The 23,781-nt window shown below is 46.2% G+C and overlaps 1 long non-coding RNA gene across 1 annotated transcript; it reads left to right on the top strand.

Annotated features, from left to right (window-relative positions):
* Window positions 1-14,099: 14,099 nt before the first annotated feature.
* On the top strand, window positions 14,100-23,182 carry LOC146188695 (uncharacterized). The gene is made up of 4 exons (XR_014707253.1): window positions 14,100-14,154; window positions 14,211-14,610; window positions 21,311-21,502; window positions 21,559-23,182. It is a non-coding gene; the product is annotated as an uncharacterized LOC146188695 (long non-coding RNA).
* The last annotated feature ends 599 nt before the right edge of the window (window positions 23,183-23,781 follow it).

Raw genomic sequence — 23,781 nt, forward strand, 5'->3', positions numbered from 1 at the left:
CTGGACCTCACAATTTCGACCTCACACAATCACGACCTCACTCAACCTCAAACTCACGCGTGAGGTTGAGGTCCAATTTCGTGACCTCACTCAAAATATTTTGAGCTATCGCCGACCTCACCTCAACCTCACCTCACTCCGTGAGGTTGAGGTCATTTTGAGGTTGAGGTCGACCTCATGAGGTCGAAACCTCATGAGGTTGCCCACCTCTGCTGGCAGATATATCCAAGCTAATCAAAGCTACCGACATAAGGGTGTTTAACACGGGGAAAACTGAGCATGCTCTAAAAAACGGGGGCAGCCTTAAAGCGGTGAAGCGCAAATTGGGCAGAGGCAAAAATCAAGTGGATGCGCGAAGGGATCACGTAAGTAATGTTATCACGAATGTAGTCAGAGCAGCCGAGGAGTTCTACTGTGGGCGATGTAGTCAGGATGATAATGAGATTGGCAGTACTAAACATTTGTCAGAGATTCCCCCAGTGAAAAAGTTAAGAAAGCTTTATAAACTATGAAAAGGCGGAAAGCAGCTAGAGAGGATGAGATCAGATAGCTTTCCTTGATTAAGAAAAAGCATTTGACTCAGTTTAAACTTTGGCACTAATGTAGGCACTGCGAAATCGGGGAGTGCATGAGCCGTATGTGAAAGTACTGGAAGATATGCATAGTGGCTGCTCAGCAAGCATAGTTCTTGATAAATAAAGTTACAAAATTCACATGTGTCATCTGCACATCTGCAATCTTTGCTAAATTTCTTTTTGCAGCTGTGTGTTCTAAGGCACCTTGATCTAGTTTCAAAAAGTAGGGCACTGCCTCTTCAGTTATTAATGAGAGCTTCCTTCCTGATCAGCCTTTTCCACTTTGATATAGTTCTACACTCTGTTTCTTTTCTATTGAATTTATTCAATTTTTACCTTCAGCGTTTTTCACCATTTTAAACGCTTTTTGTTTTTCCGTCCATGTGACCAGCATACTTACTGGTTAGTTTCCTAGTTCGTTTCCTCCATTGTGTGTCAACGCGTTTTAGGTGTAGGCATTTAAGTACTTTGGCTGCCCATCTGTTACCGTCCAATTTATTCAGGCTTTCCTCATATAATATTTTACTCTGAGCTTGCCTTGCTTCGAAAGATGACCAGCCCATATCTGCCTGTACCGCCTCATTTGTGGTTTAGCCATGGGCAGTCAGTGCCCATCATCCGCCGGCTCTCTGATTTATTTACAATGTCGATTGTACCTCTGCTTTTATGCACAAAACCGCATTTCGTAAAGTAAGTCCGGTCACCAAAATTTCTTTAATATGCCCCTCAGCACCTGATATTTGTTGTATCACCAAATGATGTATGCTTCATTATCCCAGTATCTTTTCGTCCTTTTGCTCTAAGTGATTGGTCATGCTTTTCAGTGTATGCTAATTCTTCGTTTACCCATGCACCAATATAATTATATTTTTTACTATGTGTACTTTACGGTCTTTATTTTAAGACCCCGATCAGTTGAGCCGCTAAAAAGTGCCAGGCCTGAACACTACAGTATCCCCTTCGTCTCTGAAATACTTAACTTTGCATCTCTTCCTGGCTATCTGCTAACAGTACAATATTGTCACGAACACACGTAGCAAGCAGCACAACAACCGAGCTGGCCCTTTTTAATCAAGCGAAAACTCGAGAGAGACGAAGATGCCGCTTAGCCACGTGCCAAGACATTCGGCCACTTGGCGCCAGAAGATGGTCAGCAGTGTGGCATTGCCCCCCTTCCAAGGGGTATCGACCCGATGCCGCAAGCGTAGGGGAATAGTCGAAAAGCGGGCAAGTTATACGGGAAAGTCTCTGGCTTTGGTTTGGACCCTGAATTGGTTTACCGATTGTAATAGGGCTTCATTCTGGCAACGTGAACTATTTCAGATTTCGGCTGCCGAGAGGAACGTACAGTGGCTTGTGGTAGCACCTCGTAGTTCACCGCGCTGAGGCGGCGGAGCACCTCGTAAGGTCCAAAGTATCGCCGGAGAAGCTTTTCAGAGCGCCCTCGCAACCGTATTGGGCTCCATACCCAGACTTGGTCGCCGGGCGTGTAAGTCACCTCTCGGTGTCGCAGGTTGTAGCGCTGGGCGTCGTGTACTTGTTGGTGCCGAATTCGCTGTCGGGCAAGCTGGCGTGCAGCGTCTGCGTCACGAATAAATTGGTCAGCCCCCACGACAGCGGAGGGAGCAGAATCTGGAATCATGGCATCCAGCATAGTCAAGGGTTCGCGTCCATGAACCAAATGAAATGGAGTGAAGCGTGTTGTTTCCTGGAGTGCGGTGTTGTATGCGAACGTGATGTACGGCAGAATTCGGTCCCAGTTCCCATGATCATCGTCTACATACATAGAAATCATATCGGCAATTGTCTTGTTAAGCCGCTCAGTCAGTCCATTGGTTTGAGGATGATAGTCTGTTGTCTTGCGGTGGGTGGTGCCACTGAGTCGAAGTACCTCACTCGTGAGTGCCGACGTAAACGAGGTTCCTCTGCCAGTTAGGACGACTGTTGGCGCACCATGACGGAGTACAATGCTGTGAATGAAGAAATGCGCAACTTCATCTGCGGTACCACGGGGAATGGCCTTGGTCTCACAGTAGCGGCTAAGGTAGTCAGTGGCAACCGCTATATACCTGTTACCCATGGAAGACTTCGGAAATGGGCCCAGTAAGTCCATGCCGACCTGTTGAAATGGGAATTTCGGGGGATCGATAGGCTGTAAGAGCCCAGCTGGTTTAATGGGTGGTGTTTTCCGCCGCTGGCACTCACGGCAAGTACGGACGTAGCGGTGCACAATGGCAGCTAGCCTGGGCCAGTAGTACTTTCGGCGTATCCGTGCCAATGTGCGAGAAAACCCGAAATGGCCGGAAGAAAGGTCACCGTGGCACGCACGAAGAACTTCGTCATGTAACGTTGTGGGTACTACAAGCAGATAAGCAGTTTCTGTTGGAACGTAGTTCTTGTAGAGCACACCATCACGCAGGCAAAATGACGACAGTCCGCGCCTGAAGAGCTGAGGAGGAGATGACACGGTTCCTTCGAGGTATTCTATGAGGGGCAAAAGTTCAGAGTCAGCCCGCTGCTTTCGGGATAAGGTGGACGTCACGATAACACCAAGGAAAACGGAATCGTCGTAGGAGCCGTCCGCGTGGCAGGGAGTAGGGGCGCGGGACAGACAGTCAGCATCACTGTGTTTCTTGCCGGACTTGTGCACGATTGTAACGTCAAATTCTTGCAACCGAAGGCTCCATCGAGCAAGCCGACCCGATGGATCTTTCAGGTTTGCCAGCCAACACAGAGAGTGATGGTCGCTCACGACACGAAACGGACGACCGTACAAATACGGACGAAATTTCATGACTGCCCACACAACAGCGAGGCAGTCCTTTTCGGTAGTTGAATAATTAACTTCGGAACGGGACAAAGTGCGACTGGCGTAAGCAATGACACGTTCTGCACCGTCCTGCCACTGAACAAGGACCGCACCGAGGCCAACGTTACTGGCATCCGTGTGCAGTTCCGTGTCGGCCTCTTCGTCTAAGTGGCCAAGTATTGGCGTACATTGGAGACGGGACTTGAGTTCCGTGAAAGCGTTTTCCTGGTCGGGGCCCCAAAAGAACGGCTCGGCGTCTTTTTTCAGGCGGGTCAGAGGCTCAGCGATCTTGGAGAAATTGTTAACAAAGCGACGATAGTACGCGTAGAGGCCGAGAAATCACGCAAGCTTCGTTTATCCGCTGGTTTGGGGAATGAAGAGACAGCGGCCGTCTTCTCTGGGTCTGGGCTAACACCTCGAGCGCTGACAATGTGGCCGAGAAATTTCAGCTCGTTAAAAGCAAAGTGGCATTTTTCGGGTTTTAGAGAGAGACCGACAGATCGGATTGCCTCGAAGACTGCGTGCAAACGTTTCAGGTGCTCGTCGAACGTGTCCGAGAAAATCACAACGTCGTCGAGATATACGAGGCATGACTGCCACTTCAGACCAGAGAGTACAGTGTCCATCATTCGCTGAAATGTGGCAGGGGCCGAACACAGGCCAAACGGGAGCACTTTAAATATATACAAACCGTCTGGCGTAATAAAAGCGGTCTTCTCACGGTCTCGCTCGTCAACCTCTATTTGCCAATATCCACTGCGGAGGTCAAGGGACGAAAAGTAAGTGGCATGGCGAAGGCGATCGAGGGAATCGTCTATGCGTGGCATGGGGTACACATCCTTTTTCGTGACGTTGTTGAGGAGTCTGCAATCCACGCAAAACCTCAAGGTTCCATCCTTCTTTGCGACGAGGACAACAGGCGAAGACCAGGGGCTCGTCGACGGTTGGATAACGTCGTCCTGGAGCATTTCTGTTACTTGGCGGCGGATGGCATCACGTTCTTTTGAAGACACCCGGTAAGGACTCTGACATAGTGGACGTTGGTCATCGGCAACTATAATTCGGTGCTTCGTTAGTGGCGTCTGTCGGACCTTGGAGGTTGATGCAAAACAATCTCGGAACGAATTGACAAGATTCTCTATGCAGCGTTTCTCACTGGGCGAGAGGTGCGGGTTCACATCAGTCTGAATGGCTGTAGGCGTCGCATTGTCGGGGTCTGACGTGTTGGTTAAAGCGCAATGGCCTGTACATTCTCCAAGTTCTTCAAAATAAGCGACCGCCGTGTTCGCCGTCAAATGTTGGGGTTCACATGTGAAGTTAGTCACTAGCAGGTTGGCTTGGCCACGGACAAGTTCGACAAGGCCCCGAGCTACACAAACTTGTCGAGTTAGAAGCAGTGACATGTTAGCTTCAGCAATGCCACTCGTGCCGGTGCTATGATCACATTCGACTGTGACGAACTTGCTCGCACGCGGAGGGATCGTTATGTGGTCGTTACATACGCGCAACATCGTTTTCCGGAAGTGCGTGTTGCTATCAACGGCTCGCTTGGTTGAAAACGATACCATGAGCTGCTCCCGAAGGTCTATAACCGCACCATACTCTTGAAGAAAATCCATGCCGAGAATCAGATCTTTGCAGCACTCTTGTAATACGGCAAATATGCCAGTGAAAGTAAAACCGCAGATCTCTATGCGGCAAGTGCACATGCCAATCGGCGTCATTACATGACCACCAGCGGTATGCATCATTGGCCCAGACCAAGGCGTCAGAACCTTACGGAGTGCCGTGGCTAGCTGGCTGCTCATGACGGAGAAATCGGCGCCGGTATCCACAAGTGCGGTCACATCACAACTGTCGGCAGTTACAAAAATTTCCCCGGAAACAATGCGTTCGCAGCACGTCGGTAAGTTCATCGGATCGGGTCGTCGCCGGTCGGGCCGTCGCGTCAAATCGTCGGGTGGAGGCTGTTTAATCTGAAGCGTAGCGGCGGCCCCACCCCCGGAGGTCGCCGTGTTTAATTTTCCCGGTGAGGGGACGTGCCTCTGAATTACCCAGAGGAAGAGTACCGACTGGGCGACGCAAAACGCTTCGGAGATGTCGATCGCGACCGCCGTTGTGGTGACGTTGGCTGCATCTCGTTAGCAGCCAGGTACTCCTCAATCTCCTGTGGTCTTTCGCCATAGCGGGGTCGAGGCGCGTTTGGTGGAAATCCTCTCAAGCCTATCCTCCGGTATGGGCAATTGCGAAGAATGTGACCAGGTTCGCCGCAGTGATAACAGAGCGGCCGTCTGTTGGGCGTGCGCCACAAGTGCGCCTTGCTGATAGCGGGACGCTGGTATTGCTGTGGCTCGACGGGGCGCAGATCATGTTGCTGCTTGACGGGGCGCATGTAGCGAGGCGGTGGTCCGACAACGGGACGGAATGGATTTGGCTCGGGAGCAGGTCGACGTAAGACATCACTATAAGTCATGATGCATGGCTCCGGTTGTGGTGCTGGTGGTGGTGGCTGCACCGCTTGCCGAATTTCATCACGGATGACGTCCACGGTAGAACAATTATTTGCAGAGGGAGCATTCAAGTGGAGGTTTTGCAGCTCTTCGCGGACAATGCTCCTCACAAGCTCCCGCAATGCCTCGTCGCTGGCTGCTGGCACGGACGCGCAGCAGGGTGTGGCCGCTACGCTTGCCTGGCGGCCGTATTGGGTACTCCGTTCCTGCAGGGTACGTTGCATGCTGGTAGCTTCTCTCGCGAAATCTGCGACAGTTCTTGGGGGGTCGCGAATGAGGCCAGCGAACAACTGCTCCTCCACCCCGCGCATGAGGTGCCGTACCTTCGTTGCCTCAGGCATGGTAGGGTCGGCCCGATTGAAAAGCTGCGTCATGTCCTCGACAAACATGGCCACACTCTCATTTGACTGTTGAGACCTTGAACGAATTGCAATCTCTGCATTTTCTTTGCGTGCACTCGAGCTGAGTGTTGTAACTCACGGCGAAAGGCTGCCCAGTTGACAAAGGACGCCTCGTGGTTCTCGAACCACGTCATGGCCGAGTCTTGCAGCGCGAAGTACACATTCGTTAGCTTCCGCTCGTCGTCCCATTGGTTAAATGCAGCCACACGGTCAAAACTGGCCAACCAGTCTTCCACATCCTCTAACCGGTCACCATGAAATGATGGCGGTGATCGCGGTGCGAGAAGGACGAACGGTGGGGCGTTGCTGGAAGGCTGGCTTGTCTGGCTGCTTGTCGTGGATGTCATGGTTCGTAGCGGGGTGGACAGCGGTTCAAACTCAGGTTGTAGGCCTCGCAGGCGACGGCTGGCTTTATGGACAGGAGTCGCGTCCACGCGTTAATGAGCAGCGTCACTGACGTCTTCAGGGGCAACGTACATGGGATCTTATCCCGCACAATCCACCAAATGTCACCAACACACGTAGCAAGCAGCACAACAATCGAGCTGGCCCTTTTTAATCAAGCGGAAACTCGAGAGAGACGAGGATGACGCTTAGCCACGTGCCAAGACATTCGGCCACTTGATGGCGCCAGACGATGGTCAGCAGTGTGGCAATATTGTCTGCATACATCAAACCGGGGAGGCGCTGCTCTACGACCTTTCCGCCTAATCTATATGGCAGCTTAAAACCCAGATTACTTGCTTGTAGCCTCCATTCCATATTTACTTATTTATTTTATTTATATATTTATTGTACAACTCAAATGTTACAAATAGGGGTATTACATGAGGGGAGGTACAAGGCAAGACAAAGTATCAGTATAATAAATGAAACTTCGGTTTAAGGAACAATATTTTCGATTAGGTTTTTAAAAACGAATGTTGCTGGCGTGCAGTGCGGCTTCGGCAGGCAGGCCATTCCAGTCAATTGCTGTTTGAACAAAAGAATGCTGATGCGTAGTAGGAGGTGCGCATGCTACAATATAAGGCGTGAACAGCAGCGGTGATAGAGGAAAACCTTGTCTTAATCATTTGCATACCTTGATAGCTTCAGTAATGTAATTTCTACTTTGTTATCCCGATATATTTCCTGTAGGAAAACTGTTGTCTCATGACCGATACCTTCTTCTTTTAGTATGTTGTACAGGATTTCCCTGTTTACGTTGTCGCACGCCCTGTTTATGCCTGGGAAGGCTACATACAAAGGTCTGCTTTTCGCTCAAGCTATTTCGATGCACTAAGCACGAATAGGTTATCATCTAAGCGCCTACCATTTCTAAACCCTCTGTGAAGTTCTCCGAATATCTTCTTGCTTTCAGTACTCATGATTGCATTTTGTCACCGCCTGCATGGCAACTTGTTATATAACCGACGCTATCGCAATCTATCTTCTATCTGTAGTATTTCAGGTGCATTTTATCTCCTTAACTCTAATATAAAACAAATTCATTTTACTCTGCCGCGAGCTGTTCGGAATTTGCTTATTTCTTATGACTGTTTCCAAACCTTTTAACACCGTTTCCTTACTTCGTGGACTAAATTAATTAACCAGCTTGATCGGAATTTCATCTAGTCCTGTAGACGTGCTTTTAGGAATATTTTTCCGCCTTTTCCAAGTTTAAATTGGTCTGTTCTAAGCTGCTTTTTATCCACCTATCTTGTGTTGCTCCCTGATTTGAGGAGATTACCCCCTCGCCGCTCCTAAATGACTCGGCCATAACTGATGCAATGAAGAAGTGAATTAGTTTGACATCAAGGATATGACGTCACGCAACCGGAAGTAGAGCCGAAACAGGGCATAGGAAAAGATTTTCGCGGAATGGGCAAATAGGAAGTGAATTACGCCACTAGAAGCAACCAACAGCAGCATCTGTGCTTTCGCATTAATACAGTGCAGCTTCTGTAGTGCTCTTTAATTTTCTTCTCAGAATGTGCGCCTAACTTCATGACTTTCACGTCATCTGCGAAGTCGCATGAAGCAGAAACTGAGCCCTGCAGTGGTAGTCTGTTTCGAAGGAGCTGCGCTAATCTGTCGATATGCGGAGTTGGGCGCATGATTGATGGACTTAGTTTTCATGGCTTCATGTTGCCGGCAGTCGAGATAACTTTTTTCTTGCATATGTCTGACATTGCAACATGTTCGGGGGAGAATCGAGTTCTTCGCCATATCTTCTGGCGTACGCAACGCTGTTCGATTGAATATCTCAATGCATCAGAACTGCCGTTCGAATTTCAGCCCGAAAGTGCTCGTTTGCTTTTCTTGAGCAAAGTGCAATGTGTTTCTTTTTCTATAATGCTTATATCTTCAAGATTTGCTTCATTGATCATTACCATTGCATCAGGCAATTCGATGTCGACTCTAGCAAAGCGGTTTACACCGTCGCTCAGAGTGCGTGTAGACTTACGATGTAAAAACAAAGCGGCGAGAAAATTTCGCTTATCCTAGAAAGGCTGTAGATGTAATTTTTATACCAACGAATTCAAACAGCTCATTAAAGGCATGTAAAGGCGGTGCCATATTTCTAAGATTGTTTTAAATGTATAGAAATAGCTCAAGAGCAGCCATGCACATGAGCATGGTTACTTTCATAATTCTTTTGGTACTGACAACTCTTATCTTTCCCCAGAAACTACTTTCCCACCTTGTTTGGCAAAGCGGGAAGAAAAGAAAAAAAAAATGAACACAGCATTCTTTCTTATCGCTTCTACTTCTCACTTCCCTTTCCAGCCCAAGCCGGCCTATCCATGGAAGTTCAGGTCACTGGCCTCTTCCCCTCAGCCAATCGCAGTAAAACAGCGGGAGAGGGAGGTGAACTCTCTTGCGGAGGAGGAAAGAGGCCTGAAACTTTTGCGCGCTCATTTTGTGCCTGGTCGCGGTTGCAGCCAGACGTGCCTCCTGAATCGGCCCAAAGTGAACCCTGGTGAGTACGCTTCACTTCGTTTACGGACATGAAAATTCGGGACATTCTCTTCGCAGGTGTCAAGAAGATCCAGGAAATTGACGCCAGTCGACAGGACCTGGGGATACGTCGACGACTGCTGTTGGATAGACTGTTGCGGGAGTGGGACTGGCTGAGCGACAGCAGCGACGACGGGAGCTGCAGCAGTGACGACGAGAGCGGCAGAGAGGATGAAGGCAGTGGCCAGGAGAAGAGCGACACTAGCCAAGACGACAGCTGCAGCAGCGATGAAGACGACCTCTCCGCAGGCGATCCGCGGCCTTCCAAGCGAAGGAAGGTGGAATCAAGCTCGGACTCCAGCATGTGCACCGGCCACCAGGAGACTTGGTTTGCTGTTCCCGGAAGCAGCGGCCTCAAGCTGACTCTGAGAAGATGCCAGCCCCCCAGCAGAAAGTGATGAGGACCGACCACCATGCGAAGGTTACTCACCTTGCATGTGTTGAAGGCTGGACTAGCCTTTGGGACTGGATTCTGCACATGTCTATGTATTTCATCGTGTTTAGGTGACGAAGACAAGTCGGCTTGTCGAACCCTTGTTTAGTGCATTTTCATACTGTGCAGTCATCTTTCTGTTTTTATAGCATCAATAGCACCGCATGAGAAGAACGCCAAGTTCAAAGAATCTCATGTCAGAATGCATAATTTTTTTTTTATCACAGCATGTCTGCAATAAGTGCATTTGCCAAAATTACAGCCTCATCTAGGTATTTAATCTGAAAAATTCATTTATACAATACTATGCGCCGCTAAAAGACCCAAGCACGAGTTTCATAAAATAAGTCCAGCGGAATACAATGACAAATGAAGTTTTGTGTACTGGCGATGAAGAAAACACATAATGGAAACAAAACAAGTCTGCGGCAATGGGTAGTTGTCAAGTCTTCATTACATGAAGTAGAGCATTTTTGAAGGTTAGTGGGTTCTTTGCAGATAAAAGGTAAAACTCCGCGACTGAAATAGGACTAGACATAAAGGAACAAAGAACGACAATGTGGGCTCAGATTGCCAACTGTTAATTCATATTCGACAGCAGATGCTATATACATGAAGAACTGAGGCATGCAACTGGTATCATTCACACAAGACGTGATAAAAGGTAAGTATGTTACTGTATTTTACTTTATGGGTAAAGACCTCGTAATTGCTAAAGGCCAAATAAAAAAAACAGAGCACTCAAACGTCTATTCCCAAGAAGCATCACGTGAAAAATAAAAGGCTACAGTCAGACTGAGCAAAGATGAGTGGTAATTTAGATGATAGAGTAAAAAAAGAAAAAAAATGCAAGGTCTGTAATATATCGTGTAGCTGTGTGGAAAAACAATAGTGCCGTGAAGGTATTAATCGAGCTGAAACACTGCACTATTTTGGCGCAAACACATATCCTTTTCACATTTTAAAAACTGGTGAGACATGTGTCAGCACTCAGTCTATTACGCTTTCCACGAATAAAAATCGCGTTTTTGAAGTCCCCTTGTAAATTTTCTTGTGCGTTCCATTATCCAATCTTGATTGTAAACTATTTTTTTTGTTCGGTTCGCAAATTCAGTTTGTGACATACTTTTATGTTCAACTTTACAACTGCTCCTTGTTATTTCCATCGCGACATTGTTTCACACGACTCTTTTATCTGTCTGTAATGTTCACCGTGATATCTGTTCCTTGTTTTTTTCATTTTGCCGCTGATCTCTTCACAGCTTTTAAAGTTCACCTTTACTTTTCATCTCTGGTAGTACATTTACGCACCGTTGTTTTCCCATACAACTACACGATATGTTACAGCATAACCATTTTTTTTTTCATTTGCATTGCCATCCATCTTTTCTCAATCTGACTGTAACCTTTTTTCCCGTAATGATTCTTGGGACTTGAAGTCTGAGTGCTATGCTTTTTACCCGGCTTTCCGAATTGCCGAGAGGTTTACCCATAAAGGCAAAAAGTACTATCACGCCTTGTTTTAATGATAGCAGAGGTTGCGCGCCTCGGGTCCTCTTGTATATAACATGTGCTTTCAATCATGATTAAACAGCTGGAAATCTGCACCCATGTTGTCGTTTTTGTTCTGTTTCTCTTTTGCCTTGTTTGTTATATTCGCCCATTTTTACCTTTTATCTTGGTTACATCCTCGGCTACATTTTCGGAGGGCATAGAATGTCGGTTTCGGTTGCAGGTCTTGGAAGAAAAGAATATTTGAAGAAATGGTTTGTTTACGGCATTTAACGTCCCAAAGTGACTCAGGCTATGAGAGACGCCTTAGTGAAGGAGGCTGTAAAGTTCGGCCACCAGGGTTTTTTATTTGGGGCATGATTATCGCGAGCCACGCACTTTAGGTGGAAAATCTGACGAAGAAGTTGACGACTGGCTAGCCGACTACGAACAGTCGAGCTGGTGTAATTGTTGGTATTCGACCGCGAAACAAGCGAACGTAGTGTTCTTCTTGGAAGGCAATGCACTAATTTGATTTGATAATCATGAAAACTCACTTACCAGCTGGGCTCGTTTCATATAAGAAATGTAAGAGTGCTTTGGTGACGGATCCGTGAAAAAGAAGCGCGCAGAGCACAGGTTGCTGCAGCGAGCCCAGGTATTTGGCGAGACATGCACAAGATATGTGGAGGGCATTGTGAAGTGCAAGATTATAAACTTACGAATGTCCGAGGAGGATAGAGTGGGACACTTTCAGAAAGGCATCACTGCAGATGTCTAACGTTCCTTGTTAGCAAAGACGATTTCAGATCCACAACTGACGTCATCAGGCACTGCCGCAATTTCGAATCCTTGAAGTTGCGCCGCATCACACCTAATTTGGGCGACTGGCCAACGTCACGTCCGTCGTGAGCGTTGATGAAATTGCACCGGTGTCGATAGTTGGTGTGTGATACTCCGGATCTTGCGAGGAGAATTGCTGCGTAACAAAGATTCTGCGTGCCGGGATAAACATCAATATGACGGTTGCGCGCTGCAGGCAGAACACCCACCGCATCAATTTCCTGGACTCCGACACTAAATGTGCCATGCTTTGACAACTGCAGGGAGCATGACTATTTAATCTATTCCCAATCATGGATGGGAAGAAGAACCACTACACATGTGGGGTGATTCATCAGCAACGCAAGTCGGCTACATCTGCCATCCAGAAAAAGTTTGCACCACCATTTACTCTGACCTGTGGTGCCCGCAAGTCGTGTGTTCTTGCTGTGGCATGACTGGCCACATCTCGCGGTACTGCCGTCGACGGCGCCTGCTGCCACAAGACCATCGGCCGCTGCCCAATGCTTCTGATTGTCTGAACACTGATATTTATCCGCCGACGTCTACACTGACTTTGGATACCTACCGGCCGACACAGAAGCGAAATGGCCCACCTGCTTCCGACCGCAGCCTGACGCCGCCAACCCAGACAGCGACGCTCACCCTTTGCTCGGCGGCGTTCTCCCCTTAGGCGCGGCCGTTGGAGGTGAGGTTGCTGGAGAATACACTTTCCCAATACCTCTGCCTGTATTAATGTAAAAGAACACACTTGAAGTATTCATTGACGGCATCCGCACCATGGCGCTAATTTATACTGGAGCGATTGTTACTCCTATGAGAGTCGTTTGGGACGTAAAATAATGTTTAGCGTGAATGCCGTGTTACATGCTATGACGTCACAGCCACACCTCCGCTCCACCGCAGCTGAATGCCAAATTACGCAGACTTTAACTTGGGAAATCTAAGATAGTTTTCTCACTCCAAAACGCGCGTGGTGTAAGCTTTATTCTGGGAAGCTGCGACGCAGCATCGCCTTCAAAGAAACGATCATGAGCAAGCTTCCCGTTGGCGTGAACGGGGGTTCTCGACGTCCACGTCATATTTTCAAGTTGCACGAAGCAGAAGTTGAGCCCTGCAGTGGTAGTCAGTTGTGAAGAAGCTCCACGAGTTTGCTGATATGCGGAGTTGGCCGCGTGGTTGATGGACTTGACTTCTAGTTGTCACTTGTGTAGGTAACTCATTGATTGCGCTTTGCTGATGCTGCAACATGCTCGGGGGAAAAGCCAATTCTTCGCGATATCTCCTGGCGAACGCAAATCAATCTGTTCGATTGAATATCGCACTGCATCACAGCTGCATTTTGCATTTCAGCCCGGAAGTGCCCGCTTGCTTTTTGTCTGAATAGCACTGTGTCATTTCTCTGTAATGCTTATCTTTTCAAACTTTGGTTCATTGATCGTTACCATTGCAACAAGAAATTCGATGTCTACTACAGCGAAGCGTTTTACAGCGTCTCTCAACCTGCCTCTAGGTTGCCAAGGCTGAGTAAAGAGACATGGACATGAGCTGTTCTAGTTGCGTCCTTACTGCATTCCGGTGTAAAAAAAAAATGTGCCGAGAGAATTACGCTGATGCTAAGAAGGCTGTAGGTGAAATTTTATACCAAGGAATTCAAACGGCTCATTAAAGCCATTTAAGGGCGTTGCCATATTTCAAAGTTGGTTTGAAATGCATAAAAACAGCTCAAGAGCAGCCATGCACGTGAGCATGGTTACTTTCATAATTCGTTTGGTACTGACAACTCTTATCTTTCCCCGGAAACTACTTTCCCACCTTGTTTCACAAAGCGGGAAGAAAAGAAAAAAAAATCAACACAGCATTCTTTCTTATCGCTTCTACTTTTCACTTTCCTTTCCAGCGCATGCCGGCCTATCCGTCGAAGATGAGGTCCCTGACCTCTTCCTTTCAGCCAATCGCAGTAAAGCAGCGGGAGAGGGAGTTGAACTCCCTTGCGGAGGAGGAAAGAGGCCTGAAACTTTTGCGCGCTCATTTTGTACCTGGTCGCGGTTGCAGCCAGACGTGCCTCCTGAATCGGCCCAAAGTGAAACCTGTGAGTACGCTTCATTTTCTCTATGGACATGAAAATTCGGGACATTCTCTCCGCAGGTGTCAAGAAGATCCATGAAATTGACGCCAGTCGACAGGACCTAGGGATCCGTCGACGACTGCTGCTGGATAGGCTGTTGCGGGAGTGGGACTGGCTGAGCGACAGCAGCGACGACGGGAGCTGCAGCGGTGACGACGGGAGGATGAAGGCAGTGGTCAGGTGAAGAGCGATACCAGCCAAGACGACAGCTGCAGCAGCGACGATGACGACCTCTCCGCAGGCGATCCGCGGCCTTCCAAGCGAAGGAAGGTGGCATCAAGCTCGGACTCCAGCATGTGCACCGGCCACCAGGAGACTTGGTTTGCTGTTCCCGGAAGCAGCGGCCTCAAGCTGACTCTGAGAAGGTGCGAACCCCCCAGCAGAAAGGGATGAGGACATCTAACCGATCACCATGCGAAGGTGACTCCCTTTGCATGTGTTGAAGGCTGGATTTTGCACTTGTCTCTATGTAGTTCATCGTGTTTAGGTGACAAGGCTGACGAACACAAGTCGACATGTCGAAACGCCGGCTCGGCTTGCGTACAGAGGCTACCCTTTATGCCTTGCTCAGTGCTCTTTCATAGTGAGCAACCATTTCTTTCTCTTTTCATTGCATCTATTACACCGTCTGAAAGAAATGCTCACAGAATATTATGTGACAACACGTAAAATATTTTCTTATTGTAACTTCTCCGTATTATGTGCATTATTCAAAAATGCAGCCTCATCTAGGTATTTAATCTGAAGAATTCATTTATGCATTACTATGCGCCACTAAAAGACTCAAGCACGAGTTTCATAAAATAAGACCAGCAGAACAGAATGCCAAATGCGGTTCGGGTACTTGCAATGAGGAAAACACATAATGGAAACAAAACAAGTCTGCGACAACCGGTAGTTGTGTAGTCTTCGTTACATGCATTAGAACATTTCTGCAGGTTACTTTGCTGATTGCAGATAACAGGTAAACTGCGCGAATGGGCCATGACAAAACATAAAGGAACGAAAATGGCGAGGGCGCAGATTTCCAACTGTTTAATCGGGACCAAAAGCACAAGCTATATACGTGAGGAACAGAGGCGTACAACCACTGCTAACATTCAAACAAAACGTGATAAAAGGAAATAAAATGCCATCGTATTCTATTTTTCCTTTATGGACAAACATCTCATCAATTCGGAAGGCCAGATAAAAAGCATACCAGTCAAACGTCCATCTCATCAAGCATCACGGCAAAAAAAGTTATAGCCAGATTGAGAGAAGATGAGTGGCAATCTAGATGATAGATTAAAAAAATGAACAGCCTGTAAAACATTGTGTAGGTGTATGAAAAAAAACAACAACGGTGCCGTGAAGGTATGAACATAGCTGAAAAATTATACTATTTGAGCGCAAACACACGTTCGTGTTTAAAATCAGAGATAAGAGAGAAAGGAAGGTTGTTGAAGCTTTCCACATTTTAAGAACTGCTGCGACACGTGTCAGCCCTCTATCTATTTCGCTTTCCACGAATAAACCGCGTTTTTGGAAGTCCCCTTATCCATTTTCTAGTGTCTTCCATTTCCCAATCTTGATTATACACTGTTTTTCGGGTTTTGAAATGCAGTTTTTTACATGCTTTTATATTTGCCTTTCCAAATGCCCCTTTTATTTCCGTACCAACATTGCTTTACGCGACTCTTTTATGCGATTTAATGTTCACCATATCTGTTCCTTGGTTTTACACTTTGTTTCGACTTTATCATCTGCATTGGCATTCATCTTCACTCACTTGGATTGTAGCCTTTTTTTTTTTTCATGTGATGCTTCTTGGGACTTGACGTTTTCTTGTTCCGCTTTTTATTCGGCCATCTAAATTGACGAGAGATTTACCCACAAAGGTAAAAGTAGATTACTATCGCACATTTGCCTTTTATCACGTTTTGTTTGAATGATAGCAGTGGTTGCGAGCCTCGGTTCCTCACGTATATAGCATGTGCTTTCGATGATGATTAAACAGTTAGCAGTCTGCGCCCATGCTGTTAAGAGCGCAGCTCTTCGGCCTCCGTTCCTGGGTTTCGCGGCGTCGGCGCTGTCCCTCGTAATCAGCTCCACATTCACTCTCACCTTCCTTCCCTTACGGCGTGATTCAGGTGTCCACAGAAACAAGTGTGACAAATACTTGCCTTTCCATTCATGTGAACCAATTATGAAAGGCACGCTTCAGAGCTCGAGGGGAAGACAGGACCGCACATGATACACACTGCAAAGATAAATCATGAATAATGCGAGCGCCCGCACAGAACTGCAGGGTAACATGTACAGTAACCAGGAATTCAAACACTCACCGAGAAAAGCATCGTATTTTGATGTAGCTTGCGTATATACACTTAGTTCACCACGGTAAAAAAAAAAGAAAAAAAAAATTCACTTTCCAAAATATCTCGAATGGCATCGTTTCGCATAAGGCTCTTTGACACCCGTTCCTGGGTTTCGGGTCGCCGTTGACCCTCGTAACCAGCTGTCTGTAATTGTACAGGCCTTGCTCGAATTCTTTGCCACAATCTATCGAAAAGCTTAAACAGCTGACGAGCTGCGATCAAATTTCGCATTAGGAAGTACCGTAATCATCGCCAATTTTTTGTTCTTTTTCTTTCTTGCAACATGTTTCATGCGCCCAGTTTTGCCTTTTATTTTGGTTACATCCCCGACCAAATTTTCGGATGCTAACACACGAGTGCATAGAAAGTTGGTTTCGGTTACAATCCTCGGAAGAAAATAATATTTGAAGTAATGGTCGGTGTACGGAATTTAACATCCCAAAGCGACTCAGGCTATGAGACGCCGTAGTAGAGGAGGCCGTAAAATTCGGCCATCTGGGTTATTTTTATTTCGGCAGCATTATCGCGAGCCGCGCACCTTCGGTGGTCAATCTGATGAGGATGTGGACGAGGGGCTAGCCGAATAAGAACGCTGTGCTGGTATAATTGTTGGTATTCGACCGCGAAACAAGCGAACTTCTTGGAAGGCAATGCAATAATTTGGTTTGACAATCATGAAAACTCACTCGTTTCACAGAAGAAGGCGTTAGTAGTTAAGTTTGCTGAATGCAATAACTTAATATTCGTGAATACCTTCTTCAGCAAGCGGAGGAATCTAAAGTGGACATGAAAAAGCCCTAACGGGGAGACTAAAAATGAAATCGACCACATGCATTCTGACCCCTGCATTGCTGAGGATGTAGAGGTAATTGGAAACGTGTGATGCAGTGACCACAGGATAATAAAGTCTCGAATCAGTCTAGATTTCAAGAGGGAACGAAACAGGTTAGTAAGAAAGGAGTCTATCAACTAATTAGTGGAGAGGAGGAGGGGAGACGAGTTGAGGATCTCGTTACAGAATATATAAACAGCTTTAAGGAAGGATGACGACCTTAACCTGGAAGCAGTGCGCAATAATTTCTAAGATATCATTACTGAGTGCAAGGTATAAGTAGGCGGTATGATAGTTAGAGAGGATACTGGTAAACTGCCTAAGGAAACGAAAGATTTGTTTAAGAAATGCCAAGTACGAAAGCTCCCAACCCAACAGGAGGATAGAACTGGCAAAGAGGTCCAAGCTAGTCAAAGCTACCGAAATAAAGGTGTATAACACGGGGAAAACTGACCAGGCTCTAAAAAACGGGGGCAACCTTAAAGCGGTGAAGAGCAAATTGGGCACAGGCAAAAATCAGATGTATGCGCTAAGGGATAATTAAGGTAAGTAATGTGATCACGAATATAGTCAGAGCAGCCGATCTATACGCTGATCTATATAGTAGGTGATGTAGTCAGGATGATAATGAGATTGGCAGTAGTAAAAATTTGTCAGACATTCCTCAAGTGAAGAAGTTAAGAAAGCTTTAGAAACTATGAAAAGGCGGAAAGCAGCCATAGAGGATCAGATCAGATAGCATTCCTTGATTACGCAAAAGCATTTGACTCAGTTGAAACTTTGGCACTAATGTAGGCACTGCGAAATCAGAGAGTGGACGAGCCGTATGTGCAAGTACTAGAGGATATGTATAATGGCTGCACAGCAACCATAGTGCTTCATAAAGGTACAAAATTCCCATCAAGAAAGGTGCACATGTGTCATCTGTACATCTGTAATCTTCATTGTTAAATTTCCTTTTGGAGTTGCGTGTTCTAAGGCACCTTGATTTAGTTTCAAAAAGTGGGCACTGCCTCTTGAGTTATTAAAGAAAGCTTCTTTCTTGATCAGCCTTTTCCACTTTGACATAGTTCTTCACTCTGTTTCTTTTGCATATAATTTTTCAATTTTTATCTTCTGTGTTTTTCACCATTTTACCGCTCTTTATTAATCCGTCTTTGTGACCAGCAGACTTACTGGTTAGTTTCCTAGTTCCTTTCCTCCATTTTGTGTCAACGCGTATTAGGTATAGGTATTTAAATACTTTATCTGCCCATCTGTTACTGTCCAATTTTCTCAGGTGTTTCTCATATAATATTTTACTCTGAGCTTTCCTTTCTTCGAAATGTGATGAGCCCATATCTCCCTGTACCACTTCATTTGTGGTTTAGCCGTGGGGAGTCAGTGCCCATCATCCGAAGGCTCTCTGATTTATTTTAAATGTCGATTGTGTCTCTGCTTTTATGCACAAAACCACATTTCTTAAAGTTAGTCCGGTCACCATAATTCCTTTAATATGCCCCTCAGCACATGATATTTGTTGTATCACCAAATGGTCTATGCTTCATTATCCTGGCATCTTTTCGCCCTTTTGCCCTAAGTGATTGCTCATGCTTTTCAATGTATGCTAATTCTTCGTTTATCCATGCACCCAGGTAAATATAATTTGTCACTATGGGTACTTCATGGTCTTGTATTTTAAGACCCTGATCAGTTTAGCCGGTAAAAAGTGTCAGACCTGACTTAAATGCGCTAAACCTGAACACTACAGTATCCCCTTCGTCTCTGAAATACTTAACTTTGTAACTCTTCCTGGATATCTGCTAACAGTACAATATTGTCTGCATAGATCAAACCGGGGAGGCGCTGCTCTACGACCTTTCCGCCTATTCTATGTGACAGCTTAAAACCTAGATTACTTTCTTGTAGCCTCAGTTCCATATTTATTTATTTATTTTATTTATATATTTATTGTACAACTCAAATGTCACAAATGTGAGTGTTACATGAGGGGAGGTACAAGACAAGACAAAGTATCAATACAATAAAAGAAGCTTTGGGTAAGGAACAATATTTTCGATTAGGTTTTTAAAAAGGAATGTTGCTGGCGTGGAGTGCGGCTGTGGCAGGCAGGCCATTCCAGTCGATTGCTGTTTGCACAAAAGAATGCAGGTGCGCAGAAGTAGGTGCATATGCTACAATATAAGGCGTGAACAGCAGCGGTGATCGAGGAGAACCTTGTCTTAATCCTTTGCATACCTTCATAGCTTCCGTGCTTCTTATCCATTCCCATGCAATTTCTACTTTGTTATCCCGGTATATTTCCTGTAGGAAAACTGTTGTCTCATGACCGATACCTTCTTCTTTTAGTATGTTTTATAGGATTTCCCTGTTTACGTTGTCGCACGCCCTGTTTATGTCTAGCAAGGCTACATAGAAAGGTCGGCTTTCCACTCTAGCTATTTCGATGCATTGGGTCATCACGAATAGGTTACCATCTAAGCGCCTACCATTTCTAAACCCTCTGTGAAGTTCTCCGAATATTTTCTTACTTTCTGTACTCATGACTGCAATTTAATTTCACCGCCTGCATGGCAACTTGTATATAACAGATGCTATCGTATTCGGTCTGTAGTATTTTAGATGCATTCTGTCTCCTTTCCCCTTATATAAAACAAATTCATTTTACTCTGCCGTCAGCTGTTCGGAATTTGCTTATTTCCTATGACTGTTTCCAAAGCTCTTAACATCGTTTCCTTACCTCGTGGACTAAGTTAATCAGCTTGATCTGAATTTCATCCAGACCTGTAGATGTGCTTTTAGGAATATTTTTTCCGCCTCTTCCAAGTTTAAATTGGTCTGTTCTAAGCTGCTTTTTATCCACCTATCTTGTGTTGCTCCCTGATTTGAGGAGATTACCCCCTCGCTGCTCCTAAATGACTCGGCCCTAACTGATGCAATGAAGAATTGAATTAGTTTGACATCAAAGGTATGACGTCACGCAACCGGAAGTAGATCCGAAACAGAGCATAGGAAAAGACTGGCGCGGAATGGGTAAATAGGAAGTGAATTACGCCACTAGAAGCAACCAGCAGCAGCATTCGTACTTTCGCATTAATACAGTGCAGCTTCTGTAGTGCTCTTTAATTTTCTTCTCAGAATGTGCGCCTAACTTCACGACTTTCTCGTCATCTGCGAAGTCGCATGAAGCAGAAACTGAGCCCTGCAGTGGTAGTCTGTTTTGAAGGAGCTGCGCTAATCTGTCGATATGCGGAGTTGGAAGCATGATTGGTGGACTTAGGTTTCATGACTTCAAGCTGCTGGCAGTCGAGATAACTTGTTTCTTGCATTTTGCTGACGCTGCAACATGTTCGGGGGAGAATCGAGTTCTTCGCCATATCTTCTGGGGAACGCATTGCTGTTCGATTGAATATCTCAATGCATCACAACTGCCGTTCGAATTTCAGCCCGAAAGTGCCCGTTTGCTTTTTTTAGCAAAGTGCAATGTTTTTTTTTTTATATAATGCTTATCTCTTCAAGATTTGCTTCACTGATCATTACCATTGCATCAGGCAATTCGATGTCAACTCTAGCAAAGCGGTTTACACCGTCGCTCAGAGTGCGTGTAGACTTACGAAGTAAAAATAAAGCGGCGAGAGAATTTCGCTTATCCTAAAAAGGCTGTAGAGATAATTTTAATACCAACGAATTTAAACAGCTCATTAAAGGCATTTAAAGACGGCGCCATAGTTCAAAGGTTGTTTTAAATGCATACAAACAGCTTTAGTGGAGCGGTTTCATGGTTATTTTCCTATTTCGTTTGGTACTGACAACTCTTATCTTCCCCCAGAAACTTTTTTCTCACCTTGTTTCGCAAAGCGGGAAGAGAAGAAAAAAATTCCACACACCATTCTTTCTTATCGCTCCTACTTCTCACTTCCCTTTCCAGCGCATGCCGGCCCACCCGTCGAAGATGAGGTCCCTGACCTCTTCTTCTCAGCCAATTGCGTATAGCAGCGGGAGAAGGAGGTGAACCCTATTGCGGAAGAGGAAAGAGGCCTGAAAAGTTTGCGCGCTCATTTTGTGCTTGGTCGCGGTTTCAGCCAGACGTGCCTCCTGAATCGGCCGAAAGTGAACCCTGGTGAGTACGCTTCATTTCCTCTACGGACATGAACATTCGGGACATTCTCTCCGCAGGTGTCAAGAAGATCCAGGAAATTGACGCCAGTCGGCAGGACCGGGGGATCCGTCGACGACTGCTGCTGGATAGGCTGTTGCGGGAGTGGGACTGGCTGAGCGACAGCAGCGACGACTGGAGCTGCAGCAGGGACGACGAGAGCGGCAGGGAGGAGATGAAGGCAGTGGCCAGGAAAAGAGCGACACTAGCCTCGACGACAGCTGCAGCAGCGACGCTGACGATCTCTCCGCAGGCGATCCGAGGCCTTCCAAGCGAAGGAAGGTGGAATCAAGCTCTGACTTTGGCGTGCGCACCGGCCACCAGGAGACTTGGTTTGCTGTTCCCGGAAGCAGCGGCCTCAAGCTGACTCTGAGAAGATGCCAACCCCCCAGCAGAAAGTGACGAGGACGTCTAAACGATCACCGGCCGAAGGTTACTCCCCTTGCACGTGTTGAAGGCTGGACTAGCCTTTGGGGCTGGATTCTGCACATGTCTTCATGTATTTCATCGTGTTTAGGTGACCAGGACAAGTCGGCTTGTCGAAATGAGCCGAGCCCTTAACCCTTGTTTAGTGCATTTTCGTACTGTACAGTCATCTTTCTGTTTTTATAGCATCAATAGCACCGCATGAGAAGAACGCCACGTTCAAAGAATCTCATAATGTTTTTTATCACGGCATGTCTGCAATAAGTGCATTTGTCAAAATTACAGCCTCATCTAAGTATTTAATCTGAAAAATTCATTTATACAATACTATACGCCGCTAAAAGACCCAAGCACGAGTTTCATAAAATAAGTCCTGCGGAACACAATGACAAATGAAGTTTTGTGTACTGGCGATGAAGAAAACACATAATGGAAACAAAACAAGTCAGCGGCAATGGGTAGTTGTCAAGTCTTCATTACATGAAGTAGAACATTTTTGAAGGTTAGTTTCTTCTTTGGAGATAAAAGGTAAAACTCCGCGACTGAAATAGGACTAGAGATAAAGGAACAAAGAACGACAATGTGGGCGCAGATTGCCAACTGCTAAGTCATATTCGAAAGCACATGCTATATACATGAAGAACCGAGGCGTGCAACTGGTATCATTCACACAAGACGTGATAAAAGGCAAGTATGTTATTGTATTTAACTTTATGGGTAAAGACCTCGTAATTGCTAAAGGCCAAATAAAAAAAACAGAGCACTCAAACGTCAATTCACAAGAAGCATCACGTGAAAAATAAGCAGTGAATAAAAGCATTTTACTTGGATTGAAAAGATAATACAGCAGCTTTCTCATTATATGCAATGATAATATTGACGTAGTAAACCTTTCGCAGTTATACGCTGCGTTATTTGCCTCTGCGTCTTATCTTAGCATTCGTTACTTGTTATACGAGCCACCGAGCACAAAACGGTTGAATTTTCCAGGCATTCAGCCTCTTGTGGCAAGGAGTCCTAGCATCCACGCACACCCGCTTTTTTCCATTTTCTTTTTATTTGACAGTTCACAGTTCGAGACACTGTCTGCTTTCTCTGAAGACTTCTTAGTTCTCAGAGATCTTTCATTTGATACCACAAGACGCATTTTTGTCATGACTCTTGTGGGCGATTCCTATGACCGAGGGATGCGCACGACAAATACACAGCGGGCCATGTAACAAACATCTTTAATCTCAAAGGGGGTCGTCCAAGGCGGTGCGGGGTCGTCGTCCGGGGGGCTGCAGCCTGCGGGTCGTCTTCCGTGGACAAGCGCCAGGAACGAAGAGAGGGCGAGAGGCGGCGCGTGCCTTCCTTTATAGCCCCCTCGCGCGGGACAGGTTATCCCCGAACGAGCGGGGAGAGGGAAACAGGCAGCGCGCAGGGAACATTGGGAAGTGGCGTGGCCTTCGAATGCGCGGCGCGCCGCGGGCCTTACAGATTTGTGGCGCAGGGCCCCACACTCTTTTGGAGAACTGGACTGTATTTACATGCCACTACAATTGGTTTATATTCTTTGAATTGTATTGAGGATTTATGTGTTCACTCCACGATGAGCTTGATATATGGGCTTGCCGTATATTTATGTAAACAAAGTGAAGGTCTCGAGTAGATTAACACGCAAGTCATAGAAGTACAGTTTTCACGTTCACTGTCAAGTGAAAATCTCATCAAGTCCGTATGCTGGCCTGGCAACTGAGGGTCATGCCTTTACACTTGATCACTGTTTTACATTTAGCCCCTAGTCAGTTACCTCAACAATTGGGAACCCTTAACTA

The sequence above is a fragment of the Amblyomma maculatum genome, chromosome 5 (assembly GCF_055883805.1).
Source record: "Amblyomma maculatum isolate TAMU_Amacu chromosome 5, ASM5588380v1, whole genome shotgun sequence".
Classification (NCBI taxonomy): Eukaryota; Metazoa; Arthropoda; class Arachnida; order Ixodida; family Ixodidae; genus Amblyomma; species Amblyomma maculatum.